This window comes from Peromyscus maniculatus, chromosome 3 (assembly GCF_049852395.1).
Source record: "Peromyscus maniculatus bairdii isolate BWxNUB_F1_BW_parent chromosome 3, HU_Pman_BW_mat_3.1, whole genome shotgun sequence".
Classification (NCBI taxonomy): Eukaryota; Metazoa; Chordata; class Mammalia; order Rodentia; family Cricetidae; genus Peromyscus; species Peromyscus maniculatus.
Window position 1 is genome coordinate 163,205,470 of NC_134854.1, and position 11,467 is coordinate 163,216,936.

The window sequence follows — 11,467 nt, forward strand, 5'->3', positions numbered from 1 at the left end:
TTGATAAACCACTGATATTTTATTTCTGGAATGTAAAAAAAAAGCATAATTATGGAAAATTTTACAGCTTATTCAAACTCAGCCCAGGTTTCGTAGCTGCCCCAAACACAATTCTTGAGTTTTGCCCAAACCACAAATACACAGCAGCATTTATTGAGCCTGGTGACCAGCAATGGCCTCCCTGTGGTCGCAGAGGAGCCTGAGTCTTGGCAGTGGTGGTTGGTGGGTGGGGATGATTCCCTAGGCCGGGCCCTGCGATAGGAAAAATCTGTTCAGCCAGATAAGACAGCTGGAGGGACTGCTACAGGTTTGACTGAAAGTCTGGAAAGGGACAGCTGTGTGCCAACTGAGGATGCTGGCTGTCCCAGAACTGCGAGAAGACAAGCCAAGCGCTGTGGATGGACCTTGGCACACAGATTACAGATCTAACAGTGTCCATGTGTAAGGGAGGGTTAGGCCACATGGATACATTGTGGGGAAATCATGGTTTAAACCATGGCAGGGGACTGCTGGTGGGTATCTTCTTCATATTGGTTCTATCATGCCCATAAAGACACAAATTAAAAAGATACGTCTATTCTCCAAGGCACAAATTGGTTACGGTGGATTAGTAATCTCACCTTCAGAGGAGTATGCCTTTAGTTCAGACCTGCTAGGTAGAGTTGAGCTCTGAGAAACACTGATATGAATTTCATCTCACAAGGGTGCACTGCCTCAGTTCCTGCCAACAGAACTGAAGGAAGACTCTGGGGCTGTGGTGGTTGATCTGACTGTCAGCTTAACTGGGCCTAGAATCACAGAGACACAAACAGATGCTCAGTACTGATCGTCAACCTGACAAGATCTACAATCACCTAAAAGACAAAGATCTGAGAATGTCTGGGAGGGAGTTTCAAGATTGGGCTGACTGGTGTGGAAGGTGAGTGGCCATATCCTATGGGCTGGTGTGCTGTGGGATGTTCTGTATGGCAAATGTGTTGCTCTGATTGGTCAATAAATAAAATACTGATTGGCCAGTGGCTAGGCAGGAAGTATAGGCGGGACTAACAGAGAGGAGAAAAGAAAGAACAGGAAGGCAGAAGGAGTCACTGCCAGCCGCCACCAGGACAAGAAGAATGTGAAGATGCCGGTAAGCCATGAGCCACGTGGCAAGGTATAGACTTATGGAAATGGGTTAATTTAAGCTATAAGAACAGTTAGCAAGAAGCCTGCCACGGCCATACAGTTTGTAAGCAATATAAGTCTCTGTGTTTACTTGGTTGGGTCTGAGCGGCTGTGGTGGGTGACAAAAATTTGTCCTGACTGTGGGCCAGGCAGGAGAACTCTAGTTACACTGGAGTCCTGGACTAAATAAAAGGAAGGAAATTGCTAAGCACAGGCACTCATCTCGCTCTATCTCCTGACGCAGACGCAACGTGACCAGCTTCCTCATACTTCTCCCACCATGACAGACAGTGTCCTCAAACCATGAGCCACCCCTTTCCTTCCTTACAATGCTTCTCACTGGGCATTTGGCCAGAGAAATGAGAAAAAAGTAACTAATGTGAGGTCTTTAATCCAGTGTTGATATTTTCAAGTATATCATATTGTACAGAATAAAAATTTCACTGGCCAAGCATCTGTTTGGGACCATCAGGTTTTGTGTGTGTATGTGCATGTTCATGTGCATGTATGTACAGACACGTGTGTATGGATGTGTACATAAGTGTAGAGGCCAGAGGTGTCTTTCCCAATTTCTCTCCACCTTTATTTTTTGAGACAGGTCTCTCTCCTACAGCTCACCAGTTTGTTTAGACGGCTGGGCAGCGAGTTCAGGGGTGCTCCTGTGTTTACCTCCGCAGAGGTAGGATTACAGGCACATGCCACTGTACCTAGTGGTTAGGTGGGTGCTCAGAAGTGGACTCAGATCCCACGGTTTAGACTGAAGCGCTTTACTAACTGAGGCATTGCCCCGCCCCCTGCTGAAGTTTTCTATGTATATATTAGTGTTTTAGCCCCAAACACGACAATATGAATGGTTCAGGTTTGTTTTTTTTTTTTTTTTTTTTTTTTCATTTTAATCGCTTTACATTTTATGGGGATGGATGTTTTGGCTGCAGGTGTATCTATGCATCATGTTAGTGCCTGGTGCCCGCAGAAGCCAGGAGAGACTGTCAGATAATCTGAAACAGAATGCAGACAGTTGTGAGCCACCACATAAGTGCTAGGAATCAAACACAGGTCCCCTGAAGAGCAGCTAGCACTCTGAATCATCTCACCAGACCCCGAATGAAGAATTCTTTGAGACAGGTCTCACTACATAGGCAGAACAGCTTTGATCTGTGGTCATCTCGGCTCAGTCTTCTAAGTGCTGGGATTACAAGTGTTCACCCACCACCAAAGCCTGCTCAAGGTCCAGACTTAACACAGCCATGTGATGCCACCGCCAAGATAAGTGCTGGGATTACAAGTGTGTGCCACCACATCCTGCTCAAGCATCCAGACCTAACACAGCCACCTGAAGCCACCACACAGGTGGCTCTGCTTTTTCAGTCTTCTTTTTATTGTTCCAATAAATGGCTTTTCTCTGTCTCCCTTCATTGGTGACTTCAATAAATATTACAGTATATTCTCTTCTATCTCCTCCATTAGAATGTCATTTATGTGACATGAAAATACAAGATTGAAGTACAGAGTCTTAACTAGTCTGTTTACCTTCAAATAACACCGTGTGTTTCTCCATGTGTAGAGTGAGGATCTTATGGTGTAGGGGGAGGTGCTCCTCCCTGGTCCTGTCACCTTGCTAGTATTTAATTCATTTATCTGTATATCAGAATCTTCCTATATGTTGTTAGGATTACTATTACTTTAAATGGTTAACTTTTAGATGAATTTCAGAACCAAGAACTAGAAACTATTTTATCATGCCATCCTAGTTTCTACTTGGCATCATTTCCTTCTCTTGGGAGAATTCCTCTTTTTTCAGAGTCATATTGCTAATAATAAATTACTTCTGGTTCTTCTGGATGCAGACTTTATCCTTTGCTAATTAAGGTTAACTTCACTGGATAAAGAATCCTAGGTTTGAGTCAGCCGTGGTCATGGATGCATATCTTTTATCCCCAGCACTTGGGAGGTAGAGGAAGGTGGATCTCTGAATTCAAGGCTAGCCTGGTTTACAGAGTGAGTTCCAGGATAGAGCTACACAGAGAAAGCTTGTCTCAAAAAACCAAAAAAGAAAAAAAAAACTTTTAAAAAGAATATCAGAGGCTGGAGGATGGTTCAGAGGTTAGAGCACTGGCTGCTCTTCCAGAACATCCAGGTTCAATGCTCAGCACCCAGTGGCCACCTCACAACTGTCTGTAGCTCCTGCTTCAGAGTATCTAACACACTTTTCTGGCCTTCTCAGGCAAAGTACCCATATACATCAAAACAAATAAGTAAACAAGCAGATAAATAAAGATGTGTGATTGGGGAAGGTGGGAAGGGAAAGGGGTCAATGGGAATGGAATGAGAGAGGGGTGAGTATGAAAAACTGTATTATATATACATGAAAATCTACAACAAATAATCTGGTTATTATGTATAATTAACATATGCTAATAAAATATATACAAAGCACATAACTGAGACAGGGGCTAGTTAGTTCTCTAAGTTGGAAGTGGAAAATGGATGATGGAGTTAAAGGGAAGACCAGGGTTAAGGTGCCAGGCCAGTGACGGGAGGCATGCTGTAGCCGGAAGACCCAAGGAACATAAGCGGGGCACTGCTGGCCCTTCTGCTTCTGATGCAGTTAATTGCAAATGATTAAGTAAAGCTTCTAAGCAAGCCCCCGCCTATTTCAGGACAGAGGTCCCACACCATCCTGTAGATAAAGAGTCGGTCAGGAACAGCTGGTAGCCAAGATAAACAAAGAGCATAGTAAGTTACCAGCTCTGGAGACATCTGCTAGGTGGGAGGTGGCTGCACCGGCCAGTGAGTGACATCAACAGCCACACTCAACCACCGACAGCACATCAATCATTAATCAAGACCATGCCCCACAGACTTGCCAGAGCCCAATCTGATAGAGAGATTTTCTCAATCAGCGTTCCCTCTTCACAGACGCCTGAGCCTCGCTGGAGTCAAGTGGACACAGCACTATCCTGTACACACTGTGAGGCACATAAACACAACATGATCCTCACCCTAACTGGGCCAGGGACGCATTCACAGTGTGGAGCTCTTTAACTGGCGACTGATGAAATTATCTGTTTGTCCACGTTCTGCTGAGTCCTGTTACAATGCTCAGACTAAGAAGTGGAATGGTTTTTTCTCTCCTGAAGAAGCGCGCCCCCCCACACACACACACTGTTGGGTGTTTCTTTGGCTTCCCCTCAATTTCTCTAGGTAAAGTTTGCTTCTCGGACTGGAGATATGGCTCAGTGCTTAAGAGCGCTTGCTGTTTTTGCAGAGGACCCTTGTTAAGTCCCAAGCCCTCACATGGTGGCTCATAATCATCCATAACTCCATTTTCAGGGGACCCCATGCCCTCTTCTGGTCTCCATGGGCACCAAGCATGCACATGGTGTACACACATACATACAAGCACACTCACACACATAGAATAATCTAAAAACAAAAAATAAATAATGTGCCCATGAGTGTCCACACCTTCAATATCTCTGGTGTGAGGAAACAAACTTAAAACCACTGTCTGTGGTTGAGTTTTACAAGAGTTTGGTTTCTTAGGTCCCTGAGATAAGCACAGTGGGCTGAGAAAGGTACAGTGCCTTCAAAACCCCAAATCATCAAGGACAACAGTATGGTGATGGTGCTCACCTATAATTCCAGCATTTCGGAGCTGGAAACAGAGGCAGAATTCAAGACCAGCCTCAGTTATATGATTATCTACCTCTAAAAACCAAGAGATAAACCAAAAACAAAAAAAATTAAAAATAGGAGGAAATTTTGATGCACGTTTTCGCAAAATACAAATAAATACAAAAGGGAATTACCACAGGAATGGCTGGATCTCATTGAAATTTATTCTGAGGTTATTTAAAAATTGCAGTGAGCCACCACTAAATATCTACCAGAATTCATTAAGTACTTAATAAAAGCTCAACTAAGAAATTAAAAGCTGTTGACAATACTAAATTCTCACGATCAGACAAAGCACAGAGAGCGCCCATCCATCACTGATAGGAAGACAGCCCGGCACAGCCACTTAGCAAAGCAGCATGGCCTTTCCGATAGATGACTCAGCAATCTCATTGTTGGTTATTTATCCAAAAGAAATAAAAATGCTACTCATACAAAAACCTCTACACAGATATTTGCAGCAGCCTAATATATAATTGCCAAATGTGGAAAGTACCCAAATATTCTTTCACTGGCAAATGACAAATTCTGGAGCATTTATAAAAGGGACATGAGTCAACAATTTAAAGAAGAAAACAGCCATCGATACAAGAACAAGTCTCAAAGTACATTCTAGTAAATGGAAAGAGCCATGTACTCCACAGGCTGCCCCTGTACAATTCCACTACATCACATCGTGGGAAAGGCAGACTCACTGGCACAGGCATCATTTAGCTCCGTGGCGCCCGCACTGGGATTATGCTGGGAATGATGACAAGAAGGTATCATGATAAATCAGTCTGGGCTGTAAGACTGCTCTGCATTTCAATTGTGGTAATGCTAATTATATGACTATGAATAGTTCACAACTCAGAACTACAGCTAAGAAAGTTTTAATTTCACCATATGCAAAATTAAAACCTAATCTTCTTAGATCCTCTCCCCAAGTACTAATCATCCCAAGGATTAGATCCCTCAGCACAGTTCTGTTACTATATGAGGAGAGCTATCAGCAGTCTCCCCATGGGGAGCTTAGTTGTGCATGAGATTAACTCTTTCCATATAGGTCCATAAAGAGAAATGACGAAAAGAGTACAAATTTTGTAGCTGGTAGGGTTTTTTTGTTTTTTTGTTTTTTTTTTGTTTTTTTTTTTTTAAATTGCAGCAATTCTCTCCACAAGGAAGAAATTTAGTAAAATTACTGGGGGCTTAAACATTTGGAGAAAACCACCACAAGGTAATAGAGGGGAAGAAAAATAATTAACCAAGAGGAAGGAGAAAGGGGGCGGAGAAAAAAGGGGCTAGGAAAAGGAAGAATAGGGTACCAAAGAGGAGGAGGAAGAAGAAGAAGAAGAAGAGGACCAGGGGAAGGGGAAGGCAGAGTGAGTAGAGACAGTAGCCTAGAAAGGGAAGATAAAAAACAATCAAATCCTATAAGAAGTGAGGACCATGGGAGAGTTTAGATCTTTGTTATGCAGAATAGATTTCCCAGGGCTGTAGCTCTAAAAACCAAAGCAACCAAGTGCCAAGCGGTACTTCTTAAGAAATTGAATTATTTTTCTCATATAGTGAAACAAATTATGGAGTGTTCTCACTGCAAAAATATTGTCAATTATTTTCCCTTAGTGCTGGAAGTAAAATACCACTGCCTATCTCAGAAAATTAAATTGTCTAAATGTTCTTTTTATAGATGTCTCAGATGGCAAAAATGTTTCCTCTGGAGATATGAACTTGAAAATGACATTGAGCCGGGCGTGGTGGCGCACGCCTTTAATCCCAGCACTCGGGAGGCAGAGCCAGGCGGATCTCTGTGAGTTCGAGGCCAGCCTGGGCTACCAAGTGAGCTCCAGGAAAGGCGCAAAGCTACACAGAGGAACCCTGTCTCGAAAAAACCAAAAAAAAAAAAAAAAAAAAAAAAAAAAAGAAAATGACATTGAAATCAACTTAGAAGACAGGCAAGGATTGCACAAAGCTACCTATAGGGATAGGACGTCTTAAAACATTGTAACCATACAGTAAGGCCTGAGCATCTTCATGCCTCAGGAAATAAGCAACACTACCTCCTTCTAATCATCTTCCATTCCTTAAAAAGGCCTTGGAAATACAAAAAAGACTAGTGAGAACAGTATAAAGTAAAGGTTAGCAGACAACATACCAGATTCCCAGGGTTGTCACTCACGGCACTGTTTTTTGGGGTGAAGTAAGAATAGACCTCAACTATATACTGTGTTCTCCAGTTTATACATCTTAACATAGCAGAATGTTTATACAAATCACTGACACCTAAAACACAGTTGTCTTCACATGCCTTCCCAGGAGCATTTAACATAAATTTTTTTTTTTTTTTTTTTTTTTTTTTTTTTTTTTTTTTTTTTTTTTTTTTGTTGGTTTTTCGAGACAGGGTTTCTCTGTGTAGCTTTGCGCCTTTCCTGGAACTCACTTGGTAGCCCAGGCTGGCCTCGAACTCACAGAGATCCGCCTGGCTCTGCCTCCCGAGTGCTGGGATTAAAGGCGTGCGCCACCAACGCCCGGCTAACATAAATATTTAAAGGGCTGGGTGGCGCTCAGTTGGCAGGACGTTTGCCTGGCATTCACAGAGCCCTGGGTTCGACCCTAGCACCACCTAAAGCAGGTGTGGTGATGCATGCCTGTACCCCAACACTGGTAAGACAGAGATGAGAGGATCTTATGTCCAAGGGCATCCTCAGGTTACACAGTGGGTGTGAGGCCAACCTCCCATATCAGCAAAACAAAACAAAAATCCTTAAAATTGGTATGTACACTTCTTTGTTGAGATAAGATCAGTGCATTAGTTACTTTGTTGCTGTGATAAAACACCATGACCAAAAGCAACTTAGGGGGAAAAAATAGTTTATCTTGGCTTACATTTCCAGACCAGGAGCCCACAAAGCAGACAAAGCACAGCAGAAAAGGACTTCAGACACAAAGCAGAAAGTGAACTGGAAATGGTGAGGCTATAGATGCTCAAAGTCTGTTCTAGTGATGCACTTCCTCCGTCAAGGCTCCACCTCTTAAGGGTCCATAACCTCCCCGAATGGTTCCACTAACTGGGGACCAAGCATTCAAATACTTGAGAGTTTGTGATATATGTCCTAATTCAAGCCACCGTCATGTTATGCAGCTCTGGTACTAGTTATGTGGCCCAGGGTGTCCTCAAACTCGTGGCAATCTGCTGTGTGCTGACATTACAGGAGTGTGCCACCACAGTCCACTTACATGAAGTTCCTAGACTCACTCACTGACAGTCACCAATCCCCATGCATCCCGGAAAACAGCACATTTGGACATCTCAGAGGCCTCATGCTTTTCTGCCCTTGCTGTCTTCCGGGCTCTCTACCAGCCTCCAGCTGTTGCATGTTAAGCAGGCTCCTCTAGCCCACCTGTCAATCATCAACTCGGTCCGGTGCTATGGAAAGCGGGGCCGGAGTTTCTCCTCGAACCTGACCCACCGCTCCCAGCGTGTGCTTTTGCTACTGCGTGACTATCAACGGTTTTCAATCTAGAAGATTTTGTCCTTCCAATTTGGCAATATCTGGAGATACTGTGGATGTGGCAATTGAGGCAAGAGTGAGGTACTGATGGCATCTCACAGTGTGGGCCAGGAATGCTGCTAGGGATTCTGGGATGCACCTACCGCAAGGCGTTATCCTACCCAAAACAGCGACACTGTCAGGGTGAGGAAATCCTGCTCCCGGTCTCTTTTATGCCTGCCTGGATATATCACTGCATTAGAGATCTTATCTATTTTTATTGGAGTTTCTGAGCTGGGGATGTTTGGAGCTACTGACGGATGGATGTGATTGGTTCTAGATCAAGGGCTGAGTTCTGTTCTCTTCTGAAAGGTGCTAAAAATACAACATTGGGTTCACACTTGTAGGCACAGAGATAATTTCTGGTAGTGAGATGGAAATGAGGGGTGGATTAAATTCCATTCAAACTGAAAAGGTCCCAGTGACGGAGACTACTGCTCTGACAAGAGTGCAAACGGGGTGGACATGCACTGGAATTGAGAATGTCTCTACCTCTCATGTGCCCGAGTCTCTGAGAGAGACACAGCAAGCAGCAGATGGGTCACTCTCCCACAGCGATGAGAAAGGAGACAATCTAGCCTGAGTCTAGTGACAGAAATGGGAAAACCATGTTGCTTTAGGAACACTGCAATGACTTCGCAGAGCTTGAGGAAACGTTCAGAGGGCTGGAGATGACTCTCGGTGGTTAAAAACATTGCTTTTCCAGAGGACCCAAGTTTGACTCCCAGTACCCACACGGCAGATCACAACTGTCTGTGACTCCAGTCCCAAGGGATCCAATCCTCTACCAGTACTGCACACACCAGGGGTGTGGACATATGTTTCAGGCAAAACATCCATATGCATAAAATAAAATAAAATAGAAAAAAAGGAAAGTTTAAGGGCCAGAGAAAAAGATCAGCAGGTAAAGTGCTTGCTTCTCAGTTGGATGACTTGTTCAATCCTCTGACCCAACCCACACGGTAGAAGGATAGAACCACCCCACAGGACTTCTGAGCCCCACATGCACATCACGGCATGTTCATGACCTGGCACATGTGTGCCCCTCCCCACACACACCCCATTTTACATTTAAGTAAATACATGTAAAAAGATAAAAGACCATGTTAAGATAATGTGTCTGTATTTGGAAAATTTAATTGGTCACATTAAGTTTTGTGTTATAGTTGTTCAAAGTTTTATGAATATTTGGGGAAAACCAGATTAAGGATTAAATAGGTCTAAAGTTGCATACAAATAAAAGTGTGAATTTCTGCATATACACAACACATTCTCCATCAAGCTGAATATTTAACAAAATGCCATGTGGTATTGGTCCTTGGATTAAGGCTCTGATTAGAAGGTCATAATAAAAGAGAAAATCCATGGAGAAAAAAATGCATTGGTTGGAGAGGAGCAAGTTAGCTCTTCACGGAAGTCATCCTCCCCACTCCCTCCTCACACAGTGTGCTCAGTCATCCTCCCCACTCCCTCCTCACACAGTGTGCCCCGTCATCCTCCCCACTCCCTCCTCACACAGTGTGCCCCGTCATCCTCCCCACTCCCTCCTCACACAGTGTGCGCCGTCATCCTAGCCTCCGGCAGCCTGAAGAGAATCACAAACAGAGACGGCAGCCTGAAGAGAATCACAAACAGAGACGGCCAGAGCTAAACCGTTTTTGTCACTCAAAACAAACAACAACAACAACAAAGAGATCTCATGTTGGGGCTGGAAAGATGGTTCAGGGGTTAAGAGCACTAGCTATTCCTCCAGAGGACTGAGGACATAGTTCAATTCCCAGCAATTATACGGCAGCTTACAACCATCTGTAACTCTAGTTCCAGGGGATCCAGTGTTCTTGTCTGACCTCTGTAGGCACCAGACATGCACACAGTTCACAGACATGCAGGCAAAATACTCATGCACATAAAACAAAATAAAAACAGAAGTCTGTGTTTAAGAATTAGACTTCCTGGGTTCAAGTCCATGGCTCCACCATTTAATCACAGTATCCTTTATGTAAAGTATTGAATTACTCAACTAATGGCTTGTTTCATTCATTTATAAATGAATATAACAACCCTATGGGGTTGTTATAAAGACTGAATGAGGTAAACCTTTTAAAGGCTTCCCAGCATGGGGAAAGTTCTCATTATCGCTGGTTTGATTTTGCTTGAAGGTCCAGGTAGGGGGTCAAGCCTAAGGTTTTGAACATGCCAAGCAGGTACCCTCCCACTGAGCTATATAACTCCAGCAACAGTTCCATTCTTATATCATCCTGACACTGAGGCATCCCTCCCTACCCAATAGGACAGACAGGGTTGTTGCTCCTTTAGATATGTTATAGGCCCAGTCCTGAGCATCAGGAGACGAACTAGCCCCAAAATTCCAGAACTTGCCTTTGACTTCAGCAAACTGCAAAGGAAAGATAAAGCCAGCATTGGTAAAAATGTTCTGTGTCATGAACTCATTTCGCAAATACAAAAATCAACAGGATTGACAAGAAACCCTAATGTACTCTATTGAGTTCTGTTTAATAAACATTCTTAGTTATTTGTTTTTCATGGTTGGTTATGTGTATGTGTGGGTATGTACACATGAATGCAGATGCCTAAAGAGACCAGAGGCATCTACATTCCATCTGAGGCTGGACTTAGAGATAAGTGGGAGCCACTTTGGTGCCAAGAACCAAACTCGAGTTCTCAGAAAGAGCAGTGTTCTCCTAACAGCTGAGCCGTCTCCACAGCCATGATGCTCTAGTCTAAAACAGAGAAACTTCTTTTAGGAAACCAAGCAAGCAGAACTTGGTTAACTTAATAGGGTTGAGAATCCCTCATCCATCCCAGTCTGAAATTTTCTGAGTAACATGGAAAGTTCCATTGTTATGCTTTGCCTCGTTTGCACAGTTTTCTGAAATATTATAAAGTTTGCCTCCAGCTTACACACATAAGGAGTATATAAAACGTAAGTGAATTTTGTGCCTAAGCTTAAGTCTCATCTCTGAGAGGTCTTATTATGTACATGCAAGTACTCTAAAAATCCAAGGATATAAATACTTTTTAAAATCCGTAACCTGAATCATTTTTTTCTGTATTATTGTAACCCCTGACTTTAA

General features: G+C 43.3%; 1 long non-coding RNA gene across 1 annotated transcript; it reads right to left on the reverse strand.

The window, feature by feature from the left end:
- On the reverse strand, positions 1 to 1,602 carry LOC143272565 (uncharacterized). Its single transcript, XR_013050227.1, has 2 exons — positions 621 to 1,602; positions 1 to 252 (listed from the first exon to the last, which is right to left on the reverse strand). It is a non-coding gene; the product is annotated as an uncharacterized LOC143272565 (long non-coding RNA).
- Positions 1,603 to 11,467: the final 9,865 nt, after the last annotated feature.